This window comes from Rhinoraja longicauda, chromosome 5, assembly GCF_053455715.1.
Source record: "Rhinoraja longicauda isolate Sanriku21f chromosome 5, sRhiLon1.1, whole genome shotgun sequence".
NCBI classification, from domain to species: domain Eukaryota; kingdom Metazoa; phylum Chordata; class Chondrichthyes; order Rajiformes; family Arhynchobatidae; genus Rhinoraja; species Rhinoraja longicauda.
In genome coordinates, this window is record NC_135957.1 from 84,841,396 (window position 1) to 84,853,698 (window position 12,303).

At 59.7% G+C, this 12,303-nt stretch overlaps 1 protein-coding gene across 1 annotated transcript in view; it reads left to right on the forward strand.

Moving 5' to 3' along the window:
• Positions 1–6,922: 6,922 nt before the first annotated feature.
• Positions 6,923–12,303, forward strand: part of cep57l1 (centrosomal protein 57, like 1) — a 39,667-nt gene continuing 34,286 nt past the window's right edge. The window contains exon 1 of the mRNA XM_078400259.1: positions 6,923–7,089. The gene's annotated coding sequence lies outside the window, so the exon portion shown is untranslated. The remainder of the gene's footprint in view (positions 7,090–12,303) is intronic.

The following is a 12,303-nucleotide window of genomic DNA, read 5'->3' on the forward strand; positions in this document are numbered from 1 at the left end:
ATTAGTCTCGGCGTCAAGTTCGGAAGACCTTATGGGACGAAGGTAGACACAAAATGCTGGAGTAACTCAGCGGGACTCAGATGCAGCATCTCCGGAGAGAAGGAATGGGTGACGTTTCGGGCGGAGACCCTTCTTCAGAGTGGGACGAAGGGCCTGATCAGAGTGTCGGGAGAGGGCGTAAAAGTGGGATAACATAGAACTAGTGTGAACAGGCTGAAGGGCCTGTTTCCATGCTGTCTCTCTAAACTAAACTATATGAAACCTCTTGCAGAAGCTGGCTTTGAAGACTGTACCACCAGGCCCAGGAACAGCTTCTTCCATGCAGACAACTATATTCTGCACTCTGTATCCTCCCTTCCCTAAGCTCTCGCAATCTACATACCAAAACTCTTGTTTGTTTGTTTGTTTGTTTGTTTGTTCCTGAACTACAGCCAAAACGGTACACGATAGCGCGACAATTTTAGGCCCACCTTGCTCACCGTCGTCCCTTTGGTGCTAATGGAAGAAGTTTCATTGAAATCGTTGTTGTATTTTTAAAGTTATTCACATTTTAAAGTTTAAATCTATCTCTTCGGGAGGGAGGGGGGAAGGGGAGGATGGAGGGGGGACGAGGGAGGGGGAAGGGAGGAGGGAAGGAGGGAGGGGGAGGAAGGGGGGGGAGGGGGGGGAGAGGGTGCTGCACCAATGCAGGAGAGGTTTGGGCCCAACGGGTCGACTTGGTCAAGTGGTACTTGAGATTAACTAGACTGCATTTATGTAGAGTATTATCTGATTTAGAACATGGAACAAGGCAAGTCAAGTCAAGTTTATTTGTCACATGCACGTACACGATGTGCAGTGACATGAAAGTGGCAATGCCTGCGGATTGTGCACAAAAAAGAATTACAGTTACAGCATATAAATAAAGTTAATACAGAGAAGATAGTGTTACTCCTTCCTTTAGTCAGAGGGTGGTGAATCTGTGGAGTTCATTGCCACAGAAGGCTGTGGAGGCCAAGTCAGTGGATATTTTTAAGGCGGAGATTGCCAGATTCTTGATCAGTACGGGTGTCAGGGGTTATGGGGAGAAGGCAGGAGAATGGGGTTGAGGAGGGAAGAACAACGGATAATGGAGGATCCGGCAAGGGGGGGCGACGGTAGGGAGGGGGAAATACCAAAGGGGGACCTGGCACGGGGGGGAGGGGGTACTTTGTAACTTTGTCAGCGCCCTTTATGGGCAACTAGTTGCATTCCTTGGGTATGCAGGCAAAGAATTTCACTGCGACTTGTTTTAAATTAATACTGACTAGCTAATTAAATTATTGCATCGTATGGGAGGCGCATTCCCAATCTCGATGTACCCCTGTACAATGACAATAATGATATATTGTATTGTATTGTATTGTAACATGTGACCATAAAGTATTCAATTCAATTCAATTCGAAAGATAGAACAGCCATGATTGGTAAATAGGTACAACAGGGCAACGATTGTAGAGTAATTATAGATGAGTCATTGAGTGACACAGTGTGGAAACAGGCCCTTCGGCCCAATTCGCCTACACCGGCCAGCAATGTCCCAGCTACACTAGTCCCACCTGCCTGCGCTTGGTCCATAACCCTCCAAACCTGTCCTATCCATGTACCTGTCCAATTGTTGGGATAGTCCCAGCCTCAACTACCTCCTCTGGCAGCTTGTTCCATGCACCCACCACCCTCTGTGTGAAAAAGATACCCTTCGGATTCCTATTAAATCTTTTCCCCTTCACCTTTGTCCTCTGGTCCTCGATTCCTACTCTGGGCAAGAGACTCTGTGCGTCTACTCGATCTATTCCTCTCATGATTTTGTACACCTCTATAAGATCTCATAGAGGTCCTCATCCTCCTACGCTCCATGGAATAGAGACCCAGCCTACTCAACCTCTCCCTATAGCTCACACCCTCTAGTCCTGGCAACATCCTCGTAAATCTTTTCTGAACCCTTTCCAGCTTGACAATATCTTTCCTGTAACATGGTGCCCAGAACTGAACACAATATGCTAAATGCGGTCTCACCAACGTCTTATACAACATTACCAGGACAGTCGGCAAAGTACATGTTCCTGCTGCCCGACACTACGCACTCTCATCGATCTCCGGCCCGGTGGTAAGAATAGGAAGGCAGATTATTATCTGAATGGTGTCAAGTTAGGAAAAGGGGACGTACAACGAGATCTGGATGTCCTAGTGCATCAGTCACTGAAAGGAAGCATGCAGGTACAGCAGGCAGTGAGGAAAGCCAATGGAATGTTGGCCTTCATAACATGAGGAGTTGAGTATAGGAGCAAAGAGGTCCTTCTGCAGTTGTACAGGGCCCTAGTGAGACCACACCTGGAGTACTGTGTGCAGTTTTGGTCTCCAAATTTGAGGAAGGATATTCTTGCTATTGAGAGCGTGCAGCGTAGGTTTACTGGGTTAATTCCCGGAATGGCTGGGCTGTCGTATGTTGAAAGACTGGAGCGGCTAGGCTTGTATACACTGGAATTTAGAAGGATGAGAGGGGATCTTATTGAGGCATATAAGATTATTAAGGGGTTGGACACGTTAGAGGCAGGAAACATGTTCCCAATGTTGGGGGAGTGCAGAACAAGGGGCCACAGCTTAAGAATAAGGGGTAGGCCATTTAGAACTGAGATGAGGAAAAACTTTTTCAGTCAGAGAGTTGTGAATCTGTGGAATTCTCTGCCTCAGAAGGCAGTGGAGGCCAATTCTCCGAATGCATTCAAGAGAGAATAGGTAGACCTCTTAAGGATAGCGGAGTCAGGGGGTATGGGGAGAAGGCAGGAACGGGGTACTGATTGAGAATGATCAGCCATGATCTCATTGAATGGTGGTGCTGGCTCGAAGGGCCGAATGGCCTCCTCCTGCACCTGTTGTCTATTGACCTGCCCCCTCAATGACCACGATTTGACCCAATGGAAGTGACTTCACCCCTGCGATGTTTTCAAGTCTCTGCGTTAAATCGCCATTTAGTTTTTGAAAGGCAGAGCCAAAAGCATGGACGTGGAACGTACTGGAAATCAGAGTCGCGGCAGAATAAAATAAGATCAGGCAAGCAAACAGCAGAGGTAGATTTGTAGCCAAAATCTCGCAATCACTGGCAAAAGGAGGCGATTCCTATTTTTCTCCAGGGAAAAATCACTGAATGTTTTAGCAGCTACTAAACGCTTTTCCATTGCAAGTATTCCTTTGGCACCCCACAGAGAATTTGCAAAACAGGGCCTGTTTTCGTGCTGTTTGACACTATGATAAGAGGCTTCTTACATATAGTTTAGTTTAGTTTAGATATACAGGCCCTTCAGCCCACCAGGTCCTGCCAACCAGCGATCCCCGCACACTAACACTATCCTACACACACTAGGGACATTTTTTACATTTTACCAAGCCAATTAACCTACAAACCTGTACGTCTTTGGAGCGTGGGAGGAAGCCGAAGATCTCGGAGAAAACCCACGCAGGTCTCGGGGAGAACGTACAAATACATAGAAACATAGGTGCAGGAGTAGGCCATCTGGCCTTTCGAGCCAACACCACCATTCAATATGATCATCTAAAATCAGTACCCTCTTCCTGCTTTCTCCCCATATCCATTGATTACGTTAGCCCTAAGAGCTAAATCTAACTCTCTCTTGAAAGCATCCAGTGAATCGGCCTCCACTGCCTTCTGAGGCAGAGAATTCCACAGCTTCACAACTCTCGGGTGAAAAAGGTTTTCCTTATCTCAATCCTAAATGGCCGACCCCTTATTCTTAAACTGTGACCCCTAGTTCTGGACTCCCCCAACATGGGTAACATTTTTCCTGCATCCAGCCTGTCCAATCATAGAGTCATAGAGTGATACAGTGCGGAAACAGGTCCTTCGGCCCAACTTGCCCACACCGGCCAACAATGTCCCAGCTGTACTATTCCCACCTGACTGCGCTTGGTCCATATCCCTCCAAACCTGTCCAGCCATGTACCTAACTCTATATTAAACGTTGGGATAGTCCCTGCCTCAACTACCTTAAGTGGCAGCTTGTTCTATAAACCCACCACAAACGTTACCCCTCAAATTCCTATTAAATCGTTTCCCCTTCACGTTAAATCTCAAAATGCAACACCTCACATTTCTCTGTATTAAATTCCATCAACCATTCCTCAGCCCAACTGATCAAAACACTCGAAGGCCTTAATGGAAGTAATTCTGCTCCAATGTCTTATGGTCCTATCCCATCCTCACCGACCATCAACACGGGTGCACATCAAGTCAGTGTGGTTAGCCCCCTGCTCTACTCTCTTAACACCCATGACTGTGTGGCTAAGCACATCTCCAAAGCCCTCTGACGATTGTCACTGATAAGCGGCACGGTGGCGCAGCGGTAGAGTTGCTGCCTTACAGCGAATGCAGCGCCGGAGACCCAGGTTCCATCCCGACTACGGGTGCTGTCTGTATGGAGTTTGTACGTACTCCCCGTGACCTGTGTGGGTTTTCTCCGAGATCTTTGGTTTCCTCCCACACTCCGAAGAAGTGCAGGTTTGTAGGTTAATTGGATAGGTAAATGTAAAAATTGTCCCTAGTGGGTGTAGAATAGTGTTAATGTGCGGGGATCGCTGGTCGGCACGGACCCGGTGGGCCGAAAGGACCTGTTTCGGCGCTGTATCTCTAAACTAAACCCATGACTGTATGGCTCAGCACATCTCCAAAGCCCTCTGAAGATTGTCACTGATGAACCATGTTACTGTAGATTGGTACGGCCACAACCTCACGCTCAACGTCAACAAAACGGTGGAACTCATTCTAAACTTCATTGAAGGGATATCAGGAGACCCTGTGACACTTTTCACTGGTGGGCCGGTGATGGAGACTCAGGTGCTTTAAATTCCTAGACGTTGACATGTTGGATGAACAGCCCCGGCCCAGCACAAAGAGCTCCCTCTTCACCCTTCGAGCAAAAGGCATAGAAGCTTAAAAGTCAAGTCAAGTCAATTTTATTTGTATAGCACATTTAAAAACAACTCACATTGACCAAAGTGCTGTACATCTGATTAGGTACTAAGGAAAAAATGAAACATACAGTAGCACACAAACATAACAGCACATACAAAACAGTTCACAGCGCCTCCTCAATGAGCCTCAAACGCTAGGGAGTAGAAATAGGTTTTGAGCCTGGACTTAAAGGAGTCGATGGAGGGGCAGTTCTGATGGGGAGACCAAAACGCACACCTCCAGATTCAGGGACAGTTTCTTCCCAGCTGTTATCAGGCAACTGAACCATCCCACCACAACCAGAGAGCAGTGCTGAACTACTATCTACCTCACTGGTCACCCATGAAATATTTTTGATTGGACTTTGCTGGCTTTACCTCGCACTAAACGTTATTCCATTATCGGGTATCTCTACACTGTCAATGGCTCGATTGTAATCATGTGTCTTTCTGCTGAGTGGTCGGCACGCAACGGAAGCTTTTCTGTCTCTCGGTACACGTGACGATAAACTAGACTGAGCTAAGAAGGCTCGCCAGCACCTTGACTCTCATAGAAGTCTTTAGAGATGAAGCGAGGGAACAGTCTCTGTGTCCGCACCGACCAGCGATCAACCCCGTACACTAGCACTATCCTACACACTAGTGTGCCCTCTCTCTCCCCCTCTCCCTACACTCCCCCAACTCTCCCTCACTCTAGCCCCCTCTCCCTTCCCTTCCTCTCTATCCCTCTCTCCCTCCCTATCCCCCACCCCTACCTCTCTATCCCCCTCTCCCTTCCCTCCCCTCTCTAAACCCCTCCCCCTAAACCCCTCCCTTTCTCTAAACCCCTCCCCTTTCTCTAAACCCCTCCCCTCTCTCGAAACCCCTCCCCGTCCTCTAAACCCCTCCCCTTTCTCTAAACCCCTCCCCTTCCTCTAAACCCCTCCCCCTCTCTCTCTAAACCCCTCCCCCTCCTTCCCTTTCTCTAAACCCCTCCCCTTTTCTCTAAACCCCTCCCCTCCCTCTAACCCCCCTTTCTCTAAACCCCCTACCCCTCTCTCTAAACCCCCTACCCCTCTCTCTAAACCCCTCCCCTTTCTCTAAACCCCTCCCCCTTCCCTCCCTCCCCCTCTGCTGAGAGATACGACAGATGGGACCGGTTAGCAGAGCGCCCCCCCCCGGCCACAGGCCCTCATCCCCGTCCCGCGGGCGGCTGTTCAGCGGGGGGGGGGGGGGGGGGGCGTATCCCGGCCCCTCATTGGCGCGCAGGCCGGGGCTCCAGCGCTGGAGCGGCCTCCCGTCCATCGATTGGCGCAGAGGTCGGAGCTCCCGTCCAATCAGCGGCGGCGGCCTCGGTCTCCCGGCCCTCATTGGCGCGGAGGCGATGCCTCCCGTCCAATCAGCGGCGATGGCGGCGGGACTCGCGAACAATCATCGGCCTCGGACCCGTTGATGGACGGGGGGGGGGGTCTCCCGCCTGCCATTGGCGCGGGGGTCGGCGCTTCCCGTCCAATCATCGATGCCGCCGCCATCTCACGGCCCTCATTGGCGCGCGGGGGGGGTCGGGGGCTCCCGTCCAATGGCGGGGCGGTGCCGCACCGTCTCCTCATTGGTGCAGCGGAGCGGACCTCGCGTCCAATCAGCGGCCTCGGACCCATTGATGGACGGGGGGGCGGTCTCCCGACCGCCATTGGCGCGGGGGTCGGGGCCTCCCGTCCAATCCCAGGCGCCGGGGCTGGGGCGGTGCCGTCTCCCATTGGTCCGACCTCGCGTCCACTCAGAACTGGGGACGTGGTCTCCCGCCTCGCTGATTGGTGCGGGGGGGTCGGGGCGTCTTCCAATGGCGGGGCGGGGGCGGTGCCAGAGCGTGGTGTCGGGGCGTCTCGCCCAATGACGGGGCGGGGGGCGGGGCCAGGGCGGGTGCGGGAGATTTAAACCCAGGCGGCGGTGACAGCGGCAGCAGCGTCCGTGACGACCAAACACCCGGCGCTCCCTCGCTGTTCCCCGTCCTCCACCCGCTGTCTGTCCGCCCGCCCGCCCGCCCGGGTTACAAACTCTCTGCTCCCCCCGCCCGTGCTGTTTCAAGACCAGCAGCGCCAACAGCAACTGTCCGCTTCGTTTCTCCCGGTGAGTGGATGACCTCTGGCATCATTTACTCCATTATTTTAGTTCAAACAGGATCTGGAGAAGGGACCATCTCGCAACGTCGCCCAATCCGCCTCCAGAGCCGCTGCTGCCCCGTCCCGCTGCCTGACTTGTCCTGCATTTGGTGTCTACTTTCCATTTAAACCAGCGTCTGCAGTGCTTTCCCACACGTTTTAGTTTAAACTAGACCAAGGGGAGCCGTTGGGGCCCAAACATCTCCTGCATTTGTGCTCCACTCCACTCCCCCACACTCCATCCTACCCTCCCCCCCATACTCCATCCTCCCCCCCACTCCCATCCTCCCCCCCACTCCATCCTACCACTCCCCCCCTACTCCATCCTCCCCCCCTACTCCATCCTACCCTCCCCCCACTCCACCTCCCCCCCACTCCATCCTACCCTCCCCCCCACTCCATCCTCCCCCCCACTCCATCCTCCCCCCCTACTCCATCCTCCCCCCCCACTCCATCCTCCCTCCCCCCACTCCATCCTCCCTCCCCCCCACTCCATCCTCCCTCCCCCCCCACTCCATCCTCCCCCCCACTCCATCCTCCCCCCCCACTCCATCCTCCCCCCCACCACATCCTCCCCCCCACTCCATCCTACCCTCCCCCCCCACTCCATCCTCCCCCCCCCCACCCACTCCTCCCCCTCCCACTCCATCCTCCCCCCCCCACTCCATCCTCCCCCCCCCCACTCCATCCTCCCCCCCCCCACTCCATCCTCCCCCCCCCACTCCATCCTCCCCCCCCCACTCCATCCTCCCCCCCCCACCCATCCTCCCCCCCCACTCCATCCTCCCCCCCCACTCCATCTTCCCCCCCCCACTCCATCCTCCCCCCCCACCCATCCTCCCCCCACTCCATCCTACCCTCCCCCCCCACTCCACCCTCCCCCCCACTCCATCCTCCCCCCCACTCCATCCTCCCCCCCACTCCATCCTCCCCCCCACTCCATCCTCCCCCCCCACCCACCTCCCCCCCACTCCATCCTCCCCCCCACTCCATCCTCCCCCCCCACTCCATCCTCCCCCCCACTCCATCCCCCCCCCCACTCCATCCTCCCCCCCACTCCATCCTCCCCCCACTCCATCCTCCCCCCCACTCCATCCTCCCCCCCACTCCATCCTCCCCCCCACTCCACCCCCCCCCACTCCATCCTCCCCCCCACTCCATCCTCCCCCCCACTCCATCCTCCCCCACTCCATCCTCCCCCCCCACTCCATCCACCCCCCCACTCCATCCTCCCCCCCACCCATCCTCCCCCCCCACTCCATCCTCCCCCCCACTCCATCCTCCCCCCCACTCCATCCTCCCCCCCACTCCATCCCCCCCCACTCCATCCCTCCCCCCACTCCACCTCCCCCCACCCATCCTCCCCCCCAATCCATCCTCCCCCCACTCCATCCTCCCCCCACTCCATCCTCCCCCCACTCCATCCTCCCCCCACTCCATCCTCCCCCCACTCCATCCTCCCCCCACTCCACCTCCCCCCACTCCATCCTCCCCCCCACTCCATCCTCCCCCCACTCCATCCTCCCCCACTCCATCCTCCCCCCACCCATCCTCCCCCCACTCCATCCTCCCCCCCACTCCACCTCCTCCCCCCACTCCATCCTCCTCCCCCCCACTCCATCCTCCCCCCCCCCACTCCATCCTCCCCCCCCCACTCCATCCTCCCCCCCCCACTCCATCCTCCCCCCCCCACTCCATCCTCCCCCCCCCACTCCATCCTCCCCCCCCCACTCCATCCTCCCCCCCCCACTCCATCCTCCCCCCCCCCACCTCCATCCTCCCCCCCCACTCATCCTCCCCCACTCCATCCTCCCCCCACTCCATCCTCCCCCCACTCCATCCTCCCCCCACTCCATCCTCCCCCCACTCCATCCTCCCCCCCACTCCATCCTCCCCCCACTCCATCCTCCCCCACCCACCTCCCACTCCATCCCCCCCACTCCACCTCCCCCCACTCCATCCTCCCCCCACTCCATCTCCCCCCACTCCATCCTCCCCCCCCACTCCATCCTCCCCTCCACTCCATCCTCCCCCCCACTCCATCCTCCCCCCCCACTCCATCCTCCCCCCCCACTCCATCCTCCCCCCCCACTCCATCCTCCCCCCCACTCCATCCTCCCCCCACTCCATCCTCCCCCCCACTCCATCCTCCCCCCCCCACTCCATCCTCCCCCCCCCACTCCATCCTCCCCCCCCCCACTCCATCCTCCCCCCCCCACTCCATCCTCCCCCCCCCACTCCATCCTCCCCCCCCCCACTCCATCCCCCCCCCCCCACTCCATCCCCCCCCCACTCCATCCCCCCCCCACTCCATCCCCCCCCACTCCATCCTCCCCCCACTCCATCCTCCCCCCCACTCCATCCTCCCCCCCACTCCATCCTCCCCCCCCACTCATCCTCCCCCCCCACTCCATCCTCCCCCCCCACTCCATCCTCCCCCCCCACTCCATCCTCCCCCCCCACTCCATCCTCCCCCCCACTCCATCCTCCCCCCACTCCATCCTCCCCCCCACTCCATCCTCCCCCCCACTCCATCCTCCCCCCCACTCCATCCTCCCCCCACTCCATCCTCCCCCCCACTCCATCCTCCCCCCCACTCCATCCTCCCCCCCACTCCATCCTCCCCCCACTCCATCCTCCCCCCCACTCCATCCTCCCCCCACTCCATCCTCCCCCCACTCCATCCTCCCCCCCATTCCATCCTCCCCCCCACTCCATCCTCCCCCCCACTCCATCCTCCCCCCCACTCCATCCTCCCCCCCACTCCATCCTCCCCCCCACTCCATCCTCCCCCCCACTCCATCCTCCCCCCCACTCCATCCTCCCCCCCACTCCATCCTCCCCCCCACTCCATCCTCCCCCCCACTCCATCCTCCCCCCCACTCCATCCTCCCCCCCACTCCATCCTCCCCCCCACTCCATTCTCCCCCCCCACTCCATCCTCCCCCCCCACTCCATCCTCCCCCCCCACTCCATTCTCCCCCCACTCCATTCTCCCCCCCACTCCATCCTCCCCCCCACTCCATCCTCCCCCCCACTCCATCCTCCCCCCACTCCATCCTCCCCCCCCACTCCATCCTCCCCCCCCACTCCATCCTCCCCCCCACTCCATCCTCCCCCCCACTCCATCCTTCCCCCCCCACTCCATCCTCCCCCCCCACTCCATCCTCCCCCCCCACTCCATCCTCCCCCCCACTCCATCCTCCCCCCCCACTCCATCCTCCCCCCCCACTCCATCCTCCCCCCACTCCATCCTCCCCCCCCCACTCCATCCTCCCCCCCACTCCGTCCTCCCCCCCCACTCCGTCCTCCCCCCCACTCCGTCCTCCCCCCCACTCCGTCCTCCCCCCCCACTCCGTCCTCCCCCCCACTCCGTCCTCCCCCCCTCTCCGTCCTCCCCCCCCTCCTCGTCTCCCCCCACTCCATCCTCCCCCCCACTCCATCCTCCCCCCCACTCATCCTCCCCCCCACTCCATCCTCCCCCCCCACGCCATCCTCCCCCCCCCCCACTCCATCCTCCCCCCCCCACTCCATCCTCCCCCCCCCACTCCATCCTCCCCCCCCCACTCCATCCTCCCCCCCCCCACTCCATCCTCCCCCCCCACTCCATCCTCCCTTCCTCTCCCTCCCCCCGCTCAATCCTCCCCTCCACTCCCTCCCCCCCTACTCCATCCCTCCATCTCTCTCCACCCCCCCTCCATCTTCTCCCTCCCCCACTCAATCCTCCCTCCTCCCTCCCCCCCCCCCCACTCCATCCTCCCCCCCACTCCATCCTCCCCCCCCACTCCATCCTCCCCCCCACTCCATCCTCCCCCCCCCACTCCATCCTCCCCCCCACTCCATCCTCCCCCCCCACTCCGTCCTCCCCCCCACTCCGTCCTCCCCCCCACTCCGTCCTCCCCCCCCACTCCGTCCTCCCCCCCACTCCGTCCTCCCCCCCACTCCGTCCTCCCCCACTCCGTCTCCCCCCACTCCGTCCTCCCCCCACTCCGTCCTCCCCCCACTCCGTCCTCCCCCACTCCGTCCTCCCCCCACTCCGTCCTCCCCCCACTCCGTCCTCCCCCCACTCCGTCCTCCCCCACTCCGTCCTCCCCCCCACTCCGTCCTCCCCCCCACTCCGTCCTCCCCCCACTCCGTCCTCCCCCCACTCCGTCCTCCCCCCACTCCGTCCTCCCCCCACTCCGTCCTCCCCCCACTCCGTCCTCCCCCCACTCCGTCCTCCCCCCACTCCTTCCTCCCCCCCACTCCTTCCTCCCCCCCACTCCTTCCTCCCCCCCACTCCATCCTCCCCCCCCACTCCATCCTCCCCCCCCACTCCATCCTCCCCCCCACTCCATCCTCCCCCCCCACTCCATCCTCCCCCCCCACTCCATCCTCCCCCCCACTCCATCCTCCCCCCCCACTCCATCCTCCCCCCCCACTCCATCCTCCCCCCCACTCCATCCTCCCCCCCCACTCCATCCTCCCCCCCCACTCCATCCTCCCCCCCCACTCCATCCTCCCCCCCACTCCATCCTCCCCCCCACATCCCCCTCTCCATCCTCCCCCCCCACTCCATCCTCCCCCCCCCACTCCATCCTCCCCCCCCACTCCATCCTCCCCCCCCACTCCATCCTCCCCCCCCACTCCATCCTCCCCCCCCACTCCATCCTCCCCCCCACTCCATCCTCCCCCCCCACTCCATCCTCCCCCCCCACTCCATCCTCCCCCCCACTCCATCCTCCCCCCCACTCCATCCTCCCCCCACTCCATCCTCCCCCCCACTCCATCCTCCCCCCCACTCCTTCCTCCCCCCCCACTCCATCCTCCCCCCCCCACTCCATCCTCCCCCCCACTCCATCCTCCCCCCCACTCCATCCTCCCCCCCCACTCCATCCTCCCCCCCCACTCCATCCTCCCCCCCCACTCCATCCTCCCCCCCCACTCATCCTCCCCCCCCACTCCATCCTCCCCCCCACTCCATCCTCCCCCCCCCACTCCATCCTCCCCCCACTCCATCCTCCCCCCCCACTCCATCCTCCCCCCCACTCCATCCTCCCCCCCACTCCATCCTCCCCCCCACTCCATCCTCCCCCCCACTCCATCCTCCCCCCACTCCATCCTCCCCCCCACTCCATCCTCCCCCCACTCATCCTCCCCCCACTCCATCCTCCCCCCCCCACTCCATCCTCCCCCCCCACTC